At 39.8% G+C, this 20,186-nt stretch overlaps 1 pseudogene; it reads right to left on the bottom strand.

Moving 5' to 3' along the window:
- Positions 1-14,506: 14,506 nt before the first annotated feature.
- LOC147460737 (putative CCR4-associated factor 1 homolog 11) lies at positions 14,507-16,127 on the bottom strand (annotated as a pseudogene).
- Between the last annotated feature and the right edge of the window lie 4,059 nt (positions 16,128-20,186).

Here is a 20,186-nt window from a genome sequence, read left to right as displayed (position 1 = left end):
CTCTCCCTATATTCATTAGATGAAGAAAGTAAACATGGGCGGTTTCCCATGACCACTTGGCCTACACCCCAACATGTACATCTACAACGGCAATCGACACCCAGCTTTTTTCACCTACAAAACCTTGTCTATTTTGGAAAGGAAAACGATAGACATACTGGTAGGTGCAACTGCACCTACTCAGTATATTTCGGGTTTATGGTAAATAACAAGTTCTTAGAATGTTCTAGAAAGAGGGCATTCCTTGGAATACAATACTATTATATAGTTTTGGGAAATTAGTGTCAAGTTTTTGCAATAGAGATCGGATGGTATACCAGACTGATTCATTGAATTGAATGTATCAAGGCTGGTTAGAATAAAAAGAAAAAAAAACCTTATCTGTGGAAATGATTGTCATTATCTGTTTTGCATACAACCTCATGTGAGGCTCTCATGGGAGATGACATTGACTGGAATTTTTTGAAATGACTGAGCATATACAACAGAAATGCTACTGAAATAATTTAGCTTATAAATGGTTATTAACTTTAAAATGAAGAGGACGATTGTACGTTCATCATATGGATTTTTTATGAGTGATTTTTGTTGAGATGACCATCCTATACGCATTTCCTATTCTTGAGTCTATGAAAGAAGCAGATCCGAAATGCCGGAAGGCATTGTTATGACTCATGAAGACTTTTTGGTTGAGCTTTCTGACGGTCTTTTTTGCGGCTAAGCTCTGAAACCTATGTCAAGCTGTACATTCATTTTACTTACATAGACTGAAAGTTGGAATCTCATGGTTATACAAAAAATTCATAAAGGTTAACTATTCCAAAAATTGGATTTTCCTGAGGTTGAAAGAGGATAGCATTTTGGGCGGTTGTCTGGATCCACATACATGTCTCTTTTGATAAAAGATATGCACATCTGGTAAAGTATTAGTTTCTTGCTTTGTTATTGGTAATGATATATAATTAAAGCGAACTCATGATTATATTTATGGAAAATTGGTACAGATGAAATGTCTGCAGGGGATTCTTGTGAATTGGGATGATTGGGGTTTGGAATATTAAGCCTCACTAAACAACTTGAAAAAACATATCGACTGGTTACACTTACTATGCATAATTGTTAACTTCAGCAATTTGAATTGAGGCTTAGCTTGATGGTTTTTGACATGAAAATAACACATTTACAGATTTTTACTTTTGAATAATTTAGCTTTGGATTGGTTGCTAGAAGATTAAACCTCATGTGAGGGTCTCAGCAGAGATGACATTGAATGGATATTTGAGAAATTGTCCATTTTACAAAGGAAATGCTGTCCAAATTTTATTTTTTCTTGTCATAAAATATAATCTCTGCTAGGCTGTTAGTTTCTTTGTCATTTTGGACACCGATAACAAGGGGAAGGGGTCATTAACACCTGTTTTCCCAAGTACTGCTAGTACTCATGTGCTTGTGTTCTTGGATGGTGGCAGGTAAGAGGTTCTTTCCTTAGGATTACAAAGGGAGCTGCAGTAATAGTTGGAGATCATCTAGTGTTTGGTTTTGTACTTGTAAACACTTCTCTAATAAGTATATATATGCAATACATCTAGTCTAAAATGTTTTCATTTGTACAATCTTGTCTCTGTCATTTTTTACTATAAAGACAAATTTTTATGTATTCATGTAACCCTTGTCTGGTCATTAGTCCAATTGTATGGTTCAATAATTTGTTAAATCAAACTATTGTTAGATAATCAATCATAAACACACACACACACACACACACACACACACACACACACACACACACACACACACACACACACACACACACACACACACACACTTGGTCATGACTTCTGACCTAGATAGCATCTATGGGGCTCGATTAATGTTCTATTGTAGCTTTAGGGAATTTTCCCTATGTTTTACATGCAGCCTTGGGGCTGTGGTGGCTCTAAGCACCTCATCTGGAGGGGGTAGACTATACTCCGAATCACTATCTGAGCTCAAGCGGTTAACTTAAATTGTTGCCGGGTATGGGATTACTCGTGCTGTACAAATGCTTAATTTGTTATGTGGATCACATTGGTTAAGCACTCAAGCTAGTTACCATAAAGCTAAAGCTTTCCCATCATTTTGTTCTGGCTATCCTATGGGTACTATCCCCTGATTTACCTCCTACTAGTTTTAGTTTTTAGCTAAAACTTACTCTTTGGCCCCTCCAAAAAACCTAGGGAGCTTTCTATTTCATTATTCCTACTTAGGTTTTTCACTGTGCTGTCGCGACAACCATACTCCATGACTACCCCGCGCAGAAAAACTCGCATAAAGGAAAAGTCGCCGGCCTTGGCCTCCCTACCTCCCACTCATTGATGGAATCCTCCCCAGATTACCTCTTACACTCTTTGATTCGAGACGGCCGCAGCATCACCACTAATGAATATATGTCGGATTACATCCCTACTTCCTCCACTATAAAAGGTGAGGGTGTTTTACCCTCACTTAGGCTTGGTCTTCCTTAGCTGCTTGGAAAATTACTTGGCATAGCGACTGCTCACAGGTTTTCGTTGATCTCATGCTCTGATATCTGACTATAATACAATATTAAAAGAAACTTTTTAAAGAAATGATCTTTTGGGATTCTTTATTTTTTTCATTAGCAAAAGATCTCTCTCTCTTTTTTTTGGCTGCTTGACTGGTAAAAGGTGACAATAAAGCTGGTAAGATTGGTTCACATCAGTATATGAGGTTTTTTTATCTTCTCTTTCTGGTACTAACTGATCCTCTGCTGGGCTGAAGTATAGCAGATACAAGTAGATTCCCGATACAAGGTTGCTCGATATTTTAAAGTGTTGACAGTTACTCAAGCTTACTTTATGGTTGCTGGTTTGAGTATTGCATAATGGATCCTACTTGGATCTACTGCTCTGTTTTTTGACTAGTTTCTGACTGGATCCTACTTTGATAAACTTAGTTAATCTGATGTTTGAAAGCTTGGTAGCAATACTGGTTCTGCTACCGAAATGGGACTCTAGAAAAATATATGAATAACTCTAGCAAAAAATAAGGATGAAAAATCCTCGAGACTTTAAATGTCCAAGACAGTAGCTAGTTAAATTTTTTTAAGTTCGACATGGATAACAACTGATAGATTCTTTGAAGCCTGCCATACGTAGCCAAGTCTAGCATGTCTGTTGTCTTGACTATATGGATGCAGGTGAGAATTCTATCTTGGCTTTAAGAGGCTAGGGTTAACTTGCTGCAGTCCGACTTTGGAAGCATTTGATGCTGCAATTGGGATAGTTTTTGATACCTTTGTACAAATTCCTTTGGAATGATACTTCATTCTTACTATAATGTACAGTTTTGATTCAAAGAGTGAATTGTTTCTGTACATATCTTTGCCTTGACATCTTTAGCCAGTCGTCTTTTTGAACATCTTGTTCAATTGGTGTGTTATTTATTTAATTTAACAGCTACACACACACACACACACACACACACACACACACACACACACACACACACACACACACACACACACACACACACACACACACACACACACACAAATACACACATATGCATGAAACATCTCACCATTCCACTCTCGTCTTAGTGCCAAAAAAGATGGGTAATACAAGCATAGACAGTTCTAATTGAATGATTTGTATGGATGCAGGTACAACTCGATCCTCATAGGATTGGTGGAGGTTATCTCTAAGGACTGGATATATCTGAAGTTGATTACACTAATAATAATACCTGGAGACAAGATGGTTTACAACAAGAAATTTGTCATTCATTAGTATTTGAGGCTAATGTAAACTATTGAAACAAATAGGTTACACGATGTTATATACATGTACATATTTTTCGACAGAATATCAATGTCCTTGTCCATATGCCATTGAACTTGTCCACTTGTCAATTCTTGTCTAATCCATTGTATGGTTCAGTAGTTTGTATAATCAAACTATTGTTAGATTTTTCATTTCAAACACACACTCTCTTGTTTCTAGCTAGGCCTTTGGTCGGTGGGCTAGCACCATACAATGGTAGTAGATCATTTACATTAAATTTTAACTTGACCCACGCAATCCAAAGGGATGGGTTGGGGATCTTCAAATCCTAAATCCATCAAGCACCTTCAAGCTTACATATAATCAATGACAACTGATAGACAGGGGGGTGGTTCCCCATTTGATCTTTGTCAAGCAGGATCGGAGTATATTGCAGTGACCAACATGACGACAAATGGTTTAAAATTTTGGTTGATATATAGACTCAAACATGGGATTCCAGGTACGTATATCTCATATCATGATATTCTCCTCCTTGGAGGACCAATTTATCGAACAATGAACAACAATTTGGTACTCTTGTATCAAACCCTTTGGAACACATCACAGTTGATTGATGCATAATCTTTGAACTTTTAAAGTAGCAATTATTGCAATTGGTGGGGGATAGGTCCACTTGGTGGACTATCCTCCACCATGTGGACCTCTCCTCAGGGATGGGGAGGGCCACACACACACACACACACACACACACACACACACACACACACACACACACACACACACACACACACACACACACACACACACACACACACATGCTTACACTGTTTTCTTCTATGGATACATCACACATATATATATATGAGGATATACTGTGTGTAGAATAATAATTTCTAACTGAGAAGTTACCCTAATATTCTACAATGAGATGCCTCCTAGATTAATCTCTGCTCGGTATTCCATTAAACTTTTCTTAGCTCACATGGGATCATCCATTTGATTTGGAGTACATTGGATTAAAAAATCCTATTATAGGATACTTAATAATCTTGCGTATTGATCGGTTGGGTCTAGGTCATACAAGCCTATTCTGAATGCTCACATGCTGTATAATTAGGGACTGGATCAATTAATACACTACATGTGTTTCCCATTGAATAAAACACGAGGTATTATATAACCTCTAATTTTTTCAGACCTTTTGATACTCTTCTCTTCTCATTCTCACGTGAATCTTCATTCGTAGCACTCCCCTTGGGACTCCTCCCTACTCGGGCAATACATGAAAGGTATTTAAAGCCTCTTCACTAAAGTTAAGTCTTACCTATCCTGAATATGTAAACAACTGTGCTGGCATGTGACACCTACCAAACCTTTGGCACATTCTCTTTATCTCACTCTTTCTCTCCGTCATCTTGCCCACAGATATATGCCTGTCATTGCTGGCTTGCCAGGGTGGTTCCTCGCCCATAACCTTCGGCCATTATTTCTTGTACTGCAACTTCTCATATCCAACACACCCCTTGCTCGCACGCTAAGGAGATCTTCTTGGTGTCCATACTCTCTCTCTCTCTCTCTCTCTCTCTTGCGAGTTGCATACATGCAAGTGTGTTCAATCTCTGCAAACACCTTCGTATCGTGCTACTCACAATTCCTTGAGAATCTCGAAAGCTGCATAGATGTACACAAGGTACCATACTCAACACACACACACACAGACATACACAGTCATGCATCATTGTCGTATCTTTATAAGATGTCACAAAAGCATGCATGCATGCTTTTGTTGCTGAATGTTAACCATGATGGTTCGCATTTGGAGTCCCTGCCTTTGAGGTTCTATTTTTGGTCTTGCATGATCATTGCTCTCATTCATGAGAACGTGCTATTGAACACACACATATCTTGAACACACACACACACACACACACACACACACACACACACACACACACACACACACACACACACACACACACACACACACACACACACACACACACACACACACACACACACACACACACACACACACACATTTATTTAGTTGACAAGTCGTTGGCTAACCCTTGGCTGATAGCTCCCTTTTTGGTGTGCTAACCTAGAGCTGCTACTCTCTAGAAAAGTTTCACTGAGTCTCTAGACAAGACCACATGTAATGGCTCATGGTACCAAATCTCTACCAGATGTATACCACACCCACACACACTCTTGCTTAGTAAATATAGATACTATTCTCTATTTCGGCCCTTCTCCAAACATGACCTTTGTCTGACTCTACAAGCTGACAGTGTCGATTATTACATCTACACTATGACGACATTCTGGAAGTCCTTGTGGGATCTCTTGGCTTGGCGATATATTCTGGTGTTGCACGCCCTTCTCAATGTTGTGCAGTACACACAAAAAGTAAGTAAATTTTCGAGCACCCAAGGAAAGGTGGTAGCCTTTAAGTTATGTATCTTCTTTATCATAAATTGAAGGTCGTGATCATACTTGGCTGCCTTGAGTAGTTGATTTCCAACATAAATATAGCGTAATGGGTTTATGGCTACCCATTTTTGTCGATACTCATGGTACAGCTGGATACGTATATTATATACCTCCAGCTGGATGCGTATATTATATACCTCATTGCATATCAATCAAGGATAGTCGCCTAGATCTGCTCAACCTAGATCACACGTACTTTGGCTCGAGCATTTACTGCTACCCACCCACCCACCCACTCACTTGGTGTGTTTTGGTACATGCATTTTACGCCTTAAAAATGGTACCATTTACTCGGGTAGTTCTCGTACTGCTTATATCTCGCCAGCACAGCTCTGGACATACACTTTTGCACAACTGCATAGAGGAGACATGCTTTAACCTATGATCTTCTCTTGCATATACCCTTGCTTGTAATTTCTCTCGATACAAGTTATCTTCCTTGCTTAAACCCTCGAACCCCAAGGAAACACGCTTCATAGCTGGATATTTTTTGGTTTAGCTGGAGTTTGGAACTGGTGGTGAGATAACTCACCTAATGTGGAGGCTCATAATGGGGTCAACAAGCTGTAGGTATGGGTGTTTAAAACAACCCCTCTAATTTTGCAAAATTGGGATCTGCTTAATTATCTCGTTACACTGCCACACGCCCTTCTTGCTCGCGAGAGAACACAGGCAGGGGCGCTCACATACAACTATCTCTCTCTCTCTCTCTCTCTCTCTCTCTCTCACACACACACACACACACACACACAACACACACACACACACACACACACACACACACACACACACACACACACACACACACACACACACACACACACACACACACACACACACACAAACCCTGCGCAGTTTCGTGAGCGCACGCATTCATGTCGATACCCCGGTGAATCTCCCTCTTCTCCTACAATTTTGCTGCGGTTTTCTACTCGTGATAGACAGACAATGGCTTTCTGGTTGCAACCTTGGTCGGGATTCTGAGCGACCCGTTTACCCATCGTTTTGGCTCTCTATCTTCATCATCCCTCTACGCAGGTATGCCCTCACACACACACACACACACACACACACACACACACAACACACACACACACACACACACACACACACACACACACACACACACACACAACACACACACACACACACACACACACACCACACACACACACACACACACACTATTGTAAGTACATACGAGCTGCTTCATCTCCTTCGCGGAATGGATCTCGCAGGTCTCGCCATTTCTCATGTGCGCCTATAGCCCTGCCAAGGTCATGCTCACAAGCACTTTCAACTCCTCCTCTGGACTCTGCACGGGCAGCACTCAGCTCCTGCAGTGCGTGAGATACCTTTTCTCGAGTCTTCCTCCTTCGTGTACTCAGCCCTTGCAGGTTTTGACTTGCTTCACTACCCTCTGCATCTTCCTTCACATGCTCGTGGCTCTCACAGGATGTTGCATCCATCCACACACCCACAAACACACACACACACACACACACACACACACACACACACACACACACACACACACACACACACACACACACACACACACACACACACACACACACACACACACACAATGATTCTAGCATACAATACATGCCTTGAGTGTTATACATGCTTGTCATACGCAATCTTCGTTTTATTTTCTTTGGCAGATCCATCCGTGCGTACGTGCTCACAGACATGTACAACTCGGAAGCTAATGGCAGCTCCTTGGACAACTCATCACAAAGCATACATGAAGGTACAATCGATGGCCATACAATATAGTCTCGACCACATCAAGCTAAATGGGGAGAGAAGATCCTCGAAACACTTCACCTACTATCCAATTGACTGTTTTATCGGCAACAATGGGACAGGTAGTTGCCCTTGCACCTACTCAGTCAAAACTTTGATTATTTTGGGCTTTTCAAGTTTGGACTTATGAATAAAATCTGTCTAATAATATGTATTGGAGAACAAGGCATATAATAAGGGTTTACATTCTGACTATAACACACTAAGCTGAACTGACAAAAAATTGAGTTCTACTCTGTACAAAAAGTATTGTTTGTCTGGTTATGATGAATTCCTTCGCTTAAATCGGGCTTCTAACTGTCCTTTTTCAGCCATATGAGGATATTCTGAACTGTGACCTTGTATAATAGAGATAGCTAGAATTTAATGAGCAGTGTTGACACGATTGATTAAGTGCATGAAACATGTGTTGGTGTATGCATCAGATAGGCAGTACATCAGACGTCTTTTCAATTCCAAAAAAAAGAATTTGAGTCTTACTACATATGAAAAAAATGATATTATTGATAATCATTAGCTAAAAAACTGGTTGGGAATTGTTTGGGAGTTTACACTCAAAATGTCCTTTCAAGGTTGATGATAAAAATAGGTTTTTTGAATTCATTTTTTGTCAAGTTAGTACTTGGAAAATGAAAATACTTTTGGGAGTCTGCAAGGCCCATGTGCAGGAAGATTTGATTTTTACATTTGACCCTAGCTAAAGACATTTGATGCTTGATGTTGAGCCTTAAACCTCATGTGAGGGTCTCGGTGGAGATGGCAGTGAGTGGAATTTTGAAAAATCATCCGTTATACAAAGGAGATGCTGCCCAAATTTTCACTTTTTAGAGCGCTTTAATGCGAGAAGCGGTAGTGGTGCAACATGCCTGCTACCTTCTTTAGTTGTTAAAAATATTTGCCGATTTATAGTTGAAAATCTATTCATATGTAGATACATGCAGTGTACAATCCCTTTTGGTAGATACTTTACATTAGATAATGTAGATGAATGTCTAATACAATGGATATGGCAACTCCAATCAAGGTAAGTATACATTGGTGAGCTCATAACCATAAGCTATTTTTTGATACGTTCCTCTCTTAGAAACTAAGTGGAGGTCTCGGTTGAGAGGACATTGGATTGCCTTTTTTGGACTAAAATTTGCCGGTTTTCTTGTGGGATGAGACAACACTGACCTATGCAGCTCTGATGACCTAGGGCTACACAATATTTGGCAGCTTGGATGGTGACTTTTGGTGAACACCAATAGTTCTAGTTTTGATACATTGAATGTTTTTTTCCCTTACATGGTTTGGGACTGCAGTTATCTTAGTATTATTCTCTCTATACTGAGTAAACATATGATTGAGTAATTGGTGATGACAATACTTAGTTGATGGAATGTTGGCATTTTTAATGACTCTTAACTATGTCTCCATGGGAACGACACCATTGTTGATGATAAAGGAAACATAAAATGTTTTTGTTCGAAATTAAGGTTAGTAATTTACTTTGAAAACACCCCAATGCTTCAAAAAGGTGCCTTAATCCTCCTGTGAGGGTCTCGGATGAGATGGCATTTTGATTGGATTTTTTGAAAAATGGTTCAAATTACAAAGGAGACGCTGTTCGATTCTTTATGGAATTGAATAACATTCATAGTATTGTAAATATATGGCTCATTCTTTAAACTTAATAATTGATCTACGTTATGTTGTTAGTTTTTTGTTGTAATTTTTGACACCAATAACAAGGGGAGGGAGTCGTTGACACGTGTCTTCCCAAGTAATGCCAGTTCTGACAGGTTTGTGTTTCTTGGATGGTGACAGGTAAGAGATTCTTTCCTTGGGATTACAACGAAAATTGCAGCAGTAACGAAAGATTGTCCAATATACCAGCTGGATCCTTCTGCATGTAGATATAGTGGAAGTTCATCCCAAAGGATGAGCACATAAGATACAACACTAAGATATTATATTGTAGTGATCAAAGATTAAATTTTTGATCTAAATGATTGTATTATCGATTAGATACAGGCTGTTGTATTAGTGTATATGAATTGATAATTGAGGTTTATGACATCTTGTGTTAAAATATTATTATTTAATACAATTGTCTAAGTATGGTTCAATTCTGAGGAGATTATTAATACTTAAACACACACATGAAGCATCTCACCATTCCTCTCTCAATTCATTGCCCAAAAAGCATGGGTAATTGTCTTCTTATAGTGGAATAACTAACAATATAAATGATTCATGGTAATTGGTAGCCCATTGTGTCGCTATTCCCATTGGTATAGTCTATACCTTGTGGCCATAGAAAGGGCTCTCAACCTCGCAATATACAACCAAGTGACACGGGATCATCCCTCATACTTACATATGAAGAATTACCAGGTAGGTGCTTTGCATCTACTTAGAATGGTTGTGGTTATCGTTTACTTGGGCAATTGATCAAACAAAACTATGAATTCATAATGTTTTGAAGGTAGCTTGAATATAATACAATCATTGAAGTAAGTATTGGTTTTGGATGCCAAAAATTAATTTATATGGATTTTATTGGATTATTTAAAATATAGAAGGAATGTCTATGTGCCTTTGACCATGATTGACTATTTGTTTGGAACTATACTCTGGTTGGAGAATATGACAATGTTTTGCTAATAGATGTCAATCGTTTGCATTCACATAACAATAATGATCTTGGAATGGATTAATTTTCCTTAGATAGGAAGGGTTCCTTATTTATGATAGGTACTTGACATGAACTCAAAATCATCCTTGACATGAATTGTTGCTATATGCAGAAATCTTTAAAGGGTCTCGTGAGTCATAGCATATATGTACTGCTGGAATGATGTATTGACTACTAGTGTCTAATTGGTAATATCAAATTACATTAAGCCTGAATCAGCTGATAGATACCTTATTGACTGCATAAGTAAAATTTGTTTTTAAGATTCAGACGTACACAGAAGCCTTTGCTAGCTTGATACTAATTATGAATTGTATAATCCTCCTATTGAGGGCCACAAGGGTGGTTGATTTTTTGGATTGTAATTGCGTAAAATGATATCTAAAAATTCTTAGATCTGATTGTTTTTTTTGAAAAACAATGTCTTTCGAAACAAAAGAAACACACTTAAATTATATTGAGATAAGAAGTCTTTTTGTTGTTGAGTGCAGGACACCCATAACAAATTGTTGGACTCCTATTGTTGAATTGTCGAGATCAATGTACTTGATTAATGCAATGCAAATGGAAAAATCCTTTGTGCAATGCGCCAACACCTCAAGGAATGGCACGTCGACTTTGTCTCTTATATTCGTACACATTGAGAGATGGGTCTGTCTGTCTCTCTCTCTCTCTCTCTCTCTCTCACACACACACACACACACACACACACACACACACACACACACACACACACTCACTCTCTCTCTCTCTCTCTCTCTCTCTCTCTCTCTCAAATATAACTTTTGAACTTTGAACATCAAAGTCAAAGATCATTTACAACATAGAAGTTCTGTGTAAACCTCCGAAAAGAGGGTCATTGAGCAATACATGGAGAAAAATTCTTTATGGCCTTCAAAATTGTAAAGGAAAGCCACTCTTCAAATGATTTTTAAAAATGAAAGTAATTAGTGGTCAGCCTTGAATTGAGGGCCGGAGTGAAATGGCCTCCCAAAAACTATAAGCTTAAGTATTATGAATTTAGATAGAGTACTAAGGTCTTTTTGACTTTCCACTACCAAAACTCCCTCAAGTCTTTTCATTTTCTACGATCCTAGTACTTACCCTTCACTTTTGCATTTTCAATTAAATGTTTTTTAAAGGTGCTTTTAGAAATGAAGCAGAATGTGACACATGGAGGGTCTCTCCTTTCTTGAAAGTTTTAAGCTGCTTCATATATAGTATAGAACCGATTTTAGTTTTAAAATAGTAAATGGAACTTTTTATTTCACCTTTTCATTTCACATCATCAGATGTCTTTAATAGTAAATGGAACTTTTAATTTCACCTTTTCATTTCACATCATCACATGTCTTTACTTTTCTAAAATTCTATTATTTTAGAATGTTTTTTTTTGCAAAACTCACTCAATTTTATTTTACAATGTTAAAGTGAAGCTTCACTTTGCATAATTCTAGTAAATCCTATAGATACACACACACACACATTGGATCTATATTTATATTTATAGTCAATCTCTCTCTCTCTCTCTCTCTCTCTCTCTCTCTCTCTCTCACACACACACACACACACACACACACACACACACACACACACACACACACACACACACACACACACACACACACACACACATATTGATGAGTTCTTTGGCTTGCAGAAGGCCATAGTGGGGTGGGTGAATTATTGCTGCAAATTGTGGACCATGGATGCAAGTCGATCGCAGGACATGTGTACAATTTGCTTGTTTTTTAATATTCTTCTAGGCTTTTGTGAAAGGTGTTGACATTTGTGTATCTCTTTCTCTCTAAAGAGGACCATTGAAAATTGGGTCACAAATATTTTTTTCCGTCCTCTTCCACGTTTTTTTTAATATTTTAGTTTGCAAAAAATTCCTTCCGTTTAAGAACATGGGCTCTATTTCATAAAAAATGTAATACGTCAATCGATTGAATTTTTTTCAATATTTTAATTTGATAAAAACCCTTTAATTTAAGAGCTTCACATGTGTCCATTTCATTAAATTGTTTTAATATACCAATGTGACCCTTCACCTTCTTAGTTTCAATGGGTCCCTTCGTTTAAGAATTTGATGATTTTGTCAAGGGGAGTTGGCCTAGTGGTTAAGGCAAGGGGCTCTAAGCGTGACCACTATGGTTCAACGCCTGCAACATGTGGGTGTGGGTGTTTGGGCGGAAGCTCGTAAAACTAGATGATGAAAATCATCAAAGAGCTAAAAAAAATTTGAATATAATGATTTTCTTTGCAAATTTTTGGCCTACCCCAAAGGGTAAGGCCTTAGTTATGCCTTCCCTTTTTGGCCTACAGAAGGTCATAGGGGAAGGTTGGGAAAGGGTGCATGTTCTGAGCCGTAGATCATCCATGGTTGGATTGGCTACACATGCCCTGCTTGCTTTCAATTTCCCATTTTGTATGGTAAAAGTCATTTTCCCTGGCCAGGCGTGCTCTGCACCACGTGTGAGGCAGAAGGAGTTGAAGGCGGGCTCAACATTGTATGTTACAAGATTGGAGCCACTGAAGGCTGGTACCATAACTGCCCCTGTATGTTCATAGTGTTGTTGCTGAGCACATGCTTGGCTGTGTACTCCATCACTGCGTTTGGTGTGGTCGGTGACTTGCGACCTCTATGTTGCATGGCATGCAAGGCTCTATTTGGTCAAGGTTGACAACAATGTAATCATTAGGAGCATCACATTCAACATGTTGCCATTTTTTTGGGGTGTGTTTTCCCTTCTGTGTTATAAGGCGCTACTTCCCTTATGGGTTTGTAGAGGTAGCTCAAAACAAATCTGTGGATCCAAGAGTCTTTTACCTTCTTTGTCAATGGCTTCCAAACAACCTACTACAAGTTCCTTTGCAAGTTTGGCAGATGAGTGGTATGTGAGCTGTGGGGAATCCGTAGGCACCAAGAGAATGGATTTTGAAGCGATTGAGCCCTCATGAACCTTTATGACTCTCCAAGTTGCAAAATTATTTTGTGCTCTTTTATCAAGTCACTAAAATGCTCGATCACTTGCAAATCTATTACTACATATTGGCAATTTTGGGTTTTCCACGGATCTCTTTAATGGCTTTTTTGTACTTGCATTAATGTGTGAAGTGTACACATTGTTACCCTATGTAGCTTGCCTTGTCTCGTATTGTTTGTATGATTCTTATTGACTTTGAAGTTCCTTTGGATGATTTTGTGGAAGAGTCTTGAGGCTGTGAATTCCCAATGCCAAATCCATACACGTTAACATGCATCATGGCATGTATACTTTATCAATGCTTTTTATAGAATGTTCATATTCCAACGTTGAATCAGTAGTACTGGAAGTGATCACTTGCTTGTTTATTATCAAGAGAATGGCAAGTTTTTGAGGATCAAGTCATGTTTGAGTGGTTTGTTTTCCACAAACATCTATCCATTCTTTGATTGTGTACCTTACCTGACATCTTCATGGAATTGGTAGTTCTATCTAATTTATCCTCTTAGCTCAATCGTATCTTCAAGAATTTGACTAGAAGAAAGGTGCTAATTATCAAATTTACCCACATGTAACCTTTAACAATCATCATTAACACAAGAGGAAAAAGTACCAAAGAGCATGTTGAAACCACTTGCCATTTGAACCATCAAAACAAACTTTAAGCTTAGAGAGGAGGTATTTCAAAATGGGCTAAAAGGTTAATGATGGCCCTAACTATAGTCAGTCAGGACACTAGGGTCCTAACAAGACCACGACGATATTCCTCTACAAATTCCCAAAATATTTGCCTTAATAGTTTGAAATACTAAAGATGTGAGCAGGCTTTTTGAGCCTGCTTGATGGGCATTTTTAGAGATGCATTCCATGCACATTATGTTGGAGAACTTATAAAGCCCACATTTAAGATGAAAGCATGTAGTCTACACAAGTCTAGTGTCATAGACATCACCAAAAAAATCTCGTACCTTTGTCTTGAACAACTCCCCCATCAAAAGCTTATGCAGATAGGCAATATCATAGTCCCCCTGGTAGCATATGTAGGGAATCGTCTTGTTGTGAAGCAGATTTTACTTGAATAAAAGGCTACCAAATCTACGTGAGTCAATGCCCTCTCTCCAATTTTTCTCAAAGTTGATGCCATTGGCTTTCACCAACTGGATGGATGTGTCCACATACAAGTCGATGGTGATGTCAAAATCATAGATGTTTGATTGCCAGGTGTAGTATGCACCATCAATGATGGGGAGCTCCCCGTTGCATTGGGTGAGGGTGAGACCCACTTGAATGAGATTCATCTTGTTGATATTGGCTCGGAGGGTTTAGTAGATGCTTTCCTCTTTGGTGCTGGTAATGAGCTACATAGGGAAGGAGCCAGGGAACACTGTGTAAACCTCAATAGGTCAACATGCATCATGTCTGCTTTGTCAATGATTTTGATAGAATTTCATATCAATACAATGGTAAATTAGAAGGATTGATAACCCCTTACTTTACTAAGACTGTGCTAGGTTTGAGTATAAGAACAATTTTCAAGGGGTTTGGTACTAATAAATAAGCTTGGGCTTGTCTCTCCATTCTCTGTCTGTGCAACTCGCCTGATATCTTCAAGAGCTTGGGTAGAGGATTCTTTGTCTGATTTATCCTTGTAGCTCAGCTGAAGTTCTACTAGATGCACACTCTCCTCAGGATGTACATCATCTAGATTTTGGTTGTTAGATATGGAAGTGATGTGGGTGCATGCGGGGAAGGAAAAGAGCACACGAGCGGTGTGGGTGGAGCAACCTCTAGGAACTTAGTGAGTGAGGTGCTCCTTGTTCATATATGTATAATGAATAAGGGCATACACATGGTGAATTAGCGGTACATCGAATGTCCGGCTCGGGCAAAAGGCATAGCGCCTTTACCCCAACAAACTCCTACTTAAAGGTGATGCATCGATAAGTGAGACCTACTAGCTAAACTACTAGTATGTACAAGGAACTAGGTGAGAGACTCTCTCAACCTATGCCCACTGGCTCACTCTGTCGATCTACTCGTAGTCGTATCGGCTCTGGTGGAAAGCGAGCGTGCATACCCACTCTAGAGCCTGCATGTAAATCCCATAGACTACTTTTTATGGTATGCAAAACTCCACTATGCATCATGCTACTGTCAGTCATCGCACGACTGACAACCCCTGCTGCAAATGCTCCCACTGCAGCTGCTAGATTTGGCCTCGACACTAACAAGTCGAACATGAGACGCCCGATTGCTGACAAAATTTGTGTAAACCTGGTTGTACTCGCCTCCCCTACGCTATTTTCAATCATTGCATTATCAGGATTACCCATCGCGTGTGGATATGTCAACACTTACACTAGGAAACCTATGTCCCTATCACCCATAGGCAAAACTGTGCGTCCTAGCACCAACTCATCAGCCTCTAACATGAGCATGTCAACGAAATTCATGCATGCTAGCTTTGTATGTGTCTCTAGGGAGAAAAGATGCTCTACCTCTACCTGCACAAAGTCTGACAACACCTGCTGTGTCTCACTAGAGAACTGCCGCTCTATCTTTGTCTCTACAGAGTCTACTGGCATGTCTTGCACAACTAAATGCTCTGTCTCATGAGCATGGTGGAGATTACGTGCAAAAGAGACACATATCGTCTCTTTCTCAAAGCATGCCAGTAATAAAATTGAGAGTATGCCATCTCGAACCTCAGACACATGCATATGATATACAAAGCCACTACATGCTCCTCTGGCAATCACTAATGAACCGCAATGCATCTAGAAAGACATCTCTCTAAGTAGTACTTGACAACCAAAATCTAATAACCATCTCATTGAGATCAGACTCTAACTCAACTAAGGAACATAGCACACACGTGGTGGCGTGTATGATGCATTACTGGGAAATGAAAAACAAACATCTCCTATACCCTCTATGTCAAATGCCAAACCATCGGCCAAGTGTAGACAACCAAAATTCCGACTAGAGAATGTTGACCGCTGGGTCAACAACACAACATAACTCAAGTTTCGTACCAAAGTCTTATCTTTTGCGAGCTATGAAATGCTGCGGATTATGGCTATAAACGTCATTTGTAATGAGTAGTTATTCTAGTTTCAGAAGCCGGGGTGCAATGGCACTTCCAGATTGTAAATAGAAAGCCATTTGACCCTTTCAACCCCATTTTTGGTTAAACCTAAGGTAGCCTTAGTATATAAGGTACCTAGGTCATTTTGTAAAAGGACTTTTATCATAATCAAAACTTAGCGCTGCCATCTACTGTGTGTGAGAGAGAAAGAGAGTGAGCGTGAGCTTCATCCTCTCGCTACGCTAGGCTCGCTCAACACATTGGAGATGCGACTGCACCATTGCTCTAGAAGAACCATCCACGGATGAGAAACCGAGAAGTAATAGTTCAGGAGGATCTATGTTGGCAGAGAAGGTTAATGAGACATTAGATGCCCTCTTGAAAGCCTATGATGTGAGGCTCAAAAACAACCAAACCTCTAGAAGAACCATCCACGGATGAGAAACCGAGAAGTGCTAGTTCAGGAGGATCTATGTTGGCAGAGAAGGTTAATGAGACATTAGATGCCCTCTTGAAAGCCTATGATGTGAGGCTCAAAAACAACCAAACCCAAGAACACAGGTGGATGACATATCCCTATGCAGAACTAGAAAAGCAACGGTTTGAAATGTGCCAGAAAATGATTCAAACAGCCCAAGCTTTACTAGAACCACCAGTTGCAAAACTTGAGGATGTGATCCGTGTCCTGCCTACACAAGTAATCCCGCCAAACCAGGAACTAAAAGAGCCAGATCCTAGTCAAGAGCACATACCAAACCTCAAAGACCCAGCATTAGAACCAAGGATAGTACTGAACACCACGGATAACTCTTCCGAGGTATTTCACCAAGCTATACCTGAGGATTGTAAAGAGATAGATGGTCTTGACGAATTGTGGAAACAAGTTAGAGAGGCCAATGAAGCCGATGACCTAAGAAGACGAGTAGACAAGACTTGTGATGAACGAGGAGTTTTTCTACCACCAATAGAGGAATTTGAGACTGATCTCAAATGAATCTAGACGTGCGATCGTATTGGGGAGACAAAGGATCTGTACAATCTATGGATAGTCAACCCCATTCAATAGGAACACTACTCCTACATGGGAGAGTACGAGACCAAGTCAGATGTGCTTGCAGTCCCATCACAGAGACTGTCTCCCAACAAGGCCATCCATTCAAAGGGGCTAGTAGATATTCTATCTACCCCAGTCACCTTTACAATAATGTTAGCCGAGTTTCTCAAAGTAAGACCAAACATGTGGGCTAATGTGGGTAAATGTCTAGAGAAATTTGGTGTAAAAACCCCAATGACTCAAATCGAGGAAGGCATCAAAGAGCTTGAAATACCTCAACTAAATATTAGGCCAGTGCCATTAAACAAGGTAGGCGAGTATTACGAGGGAGAAGATGGAAACACCACCCTTCCTGTGGAATTCAATGGTGTAAAAACCATGGCAATCCTTGACAGTGGAGCTGGTGTGGCCATTGCAACCAAAGAGGTTTGGAAAAAATGGGGAAAATCTGCCTTGATATCCACACGAATGACCCTGCAGCTTGCAGACGGACACAAGGAAAAGCCCCTAGGACTGCTAGAAAAAGTACTTGTTACTTCTTGTGGCATTGAATATGAACACACTTTTGTTGTTGTTGACTTTGGCAAGAAGAACAACTATGACATCATTCTGGGAAGACCATTCATGCGACAATTGAAAATGGTCCAAGATTGGGGTTATCACCATGTATACTTGAGACATATGGAAACCATAACAAAGATAAACTTGAGGGACCATAGCTATAGGGATGTGACGAGAACACTGGTTGAGGAGTTTGATTCCGCCACAGTAGTAGGATCAGAACTTCCAGCTTCGTTAGGTAAGCCTAAAGAACTGTGGATGTGTGGAGCTTCACAATGTGGCATCTTGAAACTTGAGGAATGTATCCTTGAGCGGGTTATAGAGGATATGGACTATATCCCAGAACCATTTCCTGAAGAAGAGTTAGAGCCTTTTGGATGGGAACACATCTTGGCTACTCTGGACGTGTGCGCCGTGGAGGATGCTCCCACAACAAAGTTTTGTGATGAAAATGGCTATGATGATGTTCCTTATTTTGCAGTGAGTGTAATCTAGGAAAACGAAGAGAACCAGACATCAACAAGCTCTCGAAATAAGGATCAAACAAAGAAATGTGGAGAATCAAAAGATGAAGAAGACGACGAGTTCTATGACTCTGTAGAACACTTCGAGCTTCGAGAAGATCAACGACCCGGGAATCAATGTCATCGCTACACGAATAAAGTGCATCAAAAATGGATTCCAAAGTCCTGGATGAAGACACAGCCACCACAAGCATCCTCATACAGGGCTCCTAATAAGGATGCAAAGACTCAGATAGGAGGAATACGACCAGAGCAACGAGCTAACGATGCTCGTATCAATGGGCTAGAAAAGTCCTCCAAGAAACTACCACCCACGAGCAAACAGACAGTAACTTTCGACTACCAGCCAAAAAATCAAGGGAAAGTACAAGAAGTCAACCTTGCTGAGGATAGTAGCAATAGTGATGAATCTTACGACATCCCCTATCATCAACTCAGGCCATCACTATCACCAACCCCTTCAGCAACAACCATGACAGGTCAAAAGAACAAGACAACAAGTCAAAGCCAAAAATCTCGACAAATCTGGATACCAAAAAGCCAGATCGGCCAAAAACAGATATGGAATATCACAAAGTCTCAAGCTTTCACAACTCAGGTTTGGGCTCCAAAGAAGTTGATTCAAGTACAAAAAATTCAAGAATTCATTTGGATTCCAAAACAACCACAGTATCAACTTTCAAAGCCTAAATCCTGTCCCCAACCAAGCGTACAAGGGCTGAAGCAAAAACCACTGTCGACTCACACAACAAAAAGGTGGATCCCAAAGAAGTCTCTTCAAACACAAACGAAGCACCGGCAAGTATGGGTTCCCAAACGAGCGTCAACAACAAAACAGCCAATAATCGCAAAGAAATGGGTCCCAAAGAAGAACAACAAAACTGCTGTCAGTGCATCGCCGCTTGAATTCTTACAATTCTTCCTACGATTACACTACAGTTAGAAGAGAGCAAGTCGCTTCAATCAAGCAACGATACAGGAGCTTCCAAGACCATTACATTGCTTAAAATAGGAAGCCTCGCCAACAAATGCCAATAAGCAAATTGCTTATACCCACATCTTGCACAACATAAATCTTTTCCATGCATTGACTGTGTATGCATAATAGGGCTACATTACAAGGCCTGCATAGGCACAACTTTTAATTGCCCAAGCACAACACATACCGTTTGCGATACCCTGTCATAAAGGATGAC

This window comes from Adiantum capillus-veneris, chromosome 3 (assembly GCF_014529385.1).
Source record: "Adiantum capillus-veneris isolate H3 chromosome 3, ASM1452938v2, whole genome shotgun sequence".
In the NCBI taxonomy this organism is placed as follows: domain Eukaryota; kingdom Viridiplantae; phylum Streptophyta; class Polypodiopsida; order Polypodiales; family Pteridaceae; genus Adiantum; species Adiantum capillus-veneris.
Note: the sequence above shows the minus strand (reverse complement) of the source record. Positions and strands in the feature narration are given on the sequence as shown.